The following is a 1868-nucleotide window of genomic DNA, read 5'->3' on the forward strand; positions in this document are numbered from 1 at the left end:
CCCCTCTCCCCCTGCAGCCCTGCGGAAACCCAGTCCGGCACAGACCCATCCCCAGATCTGCCTCCTCTGTCCCGCTCTCCCCTGGCCCCTCCAGAGCCACCAGCATCCCGCTAACACCCTGCATTTTACCCAGCAGCTTTTAAAGCAGCTGTGACCTTCCTCCTTGTTGAAGATCACAGGTATTTCTGGAGAGCCGGGCAGGGGAAGGGCTCCGCTCCCCACAGGCTATCATCCTCCCTCGGCAGGGGCTCCTGCGAGGGGCCGTGCATCCATGGGGATGCAGCACATCCCGGCACGGGCTCTCCCCACCCACCTGGAAACCGGCGTGTATTCAGGAGCAGGTTGAGGGGACCAAAGAAAAACCCGACACACTGTGTTAAAAAGGACTCCGCTTAGGCAATGCGGTATTAATGTACACGCTAACAATTCTCCACCATATTTCAGTAAAGAAAGAGGGAACAAGGGCGGAGAGTATCGTGCCACTGAATAAATCCGTCTTTATGCCCACACTTCAAATACTTCGCGCAAGACCCGGCCAGCCCATCCAAGAAAGAACAAAGAATGGCAAGAGGTACTGCGAAGGGCAGGGCAGCCTGAAGGTACAGGAAGGTTTCCATGCCTGGGGCCAGCCTGGAAAGGAAGGACCAGAGAGAACCCAGATGTGATGGAGAGCCACAGAATCACGGGAGATGTTCACATGAAGAGTGCAGTAAGTTTAACGCCAAAAGGAGGAGTGCTTTTCCAGGCCATGCACGATCAGATTTGCAGAATTTGTCACTAGGTCTTCTGGTGGGTGGATGTACAAAGTCAGACTCATCAGAAAGAGCTCACTGATGGCTATTAAAAATGACGGTTCAGATGCAACCCCAAGGAGTGCCCACAACACTGCTCGCAGGGAGGCCACAGCAGCAGCACACCATCCTCACCCTGATGTTTTTGGTCTCTCCTTCAACATCCACCAGCTGAGCAGAGATGGCACCGCCGTGCCCAGATGGCTGTTCTTATGCTAATTCCTTCACGTCCTTTTCAAGGCACAACTCTTACCATCGCTAAGTGCTGATTTTATGCCAGGCCAGCGAGCGCGGGGAGCTGGCAGGCAGCAGCCTTGGCTCTACTCTGCAGCCTGACTATTTGCAGTAGGACCATCAGCAAACCACCCCTGTAAAACAGGGCTGATGGTCCCGAAGCAACCTCACTCGCTTCTTCAGGTCACAGGGCTCCTTCGACTGCTCCAGGATCCTCACACAAACTACCATCCACACACGAAAACCTCTTCCCCTCTTGATAGGCTGCAGATGGTGTTTCATACCCTTCCATCTGTATCTGTTAGCTGAAGGACTTAAATTGCTACAAGCCTTTGATAGCTCTGTACCCCACAGCCAGCAGCATCCCGTGAATACAAACCGGGATGTCAATGTAAAGACTAGCAGGAGGATACAACATCTGCATCTCAAGGAGGGAGGCAAGAATCCAAATGGCATATTTACAAAGCAACTTGTAACACTGCAAATAAATAAGCTATCCTCTTAGCAGCGCGCGTACTTCTGCAGTGGCACAAACCTCCTCAGCTTCACAAGGCTGCATTTAGAAGAGAAGGAGGCTTAAATCAAGCATGTGCAACATGAGCAGAAAGCGAGCGTTGGGCCGATGAACGCCACAGGCGTCGAGGCTTCACCGAAGCCTCAGCCCTGGGTGTTTCACAGAGGGAACAAGGTGCTGCCAGCACGCAGTGCCCCATGCGAAGCTGGCTGCACTCCCACAGCTCTGCTCCACGGGCTTCTCTCCAAGGAGCCCTCGCTTTTCCATTGCGGTCCACCTACTTGGGAGATCAGCTCCATAAAAAAAAGACAAAGAAAAAAACCAAGTAA

The sequence above is a fragment of the Pygoscelis adeliae genome, unplaced genomic scaffold, assembly GCF_000699105.1.
Source record: "Pygoscelis adeliae isolate BGI_AS28 unplaced genomic scaffold, ASM69910v1 Scaffold197, whole genome shotgun sequence".
NCBI classification, from domain to species: domain Eukaryota; kingdom Metazoa; phylum Chordata; class Aves; order Sphenisciformes; family Spheniscidae; genus Pygoscelis; species Pygoscelis adeliae.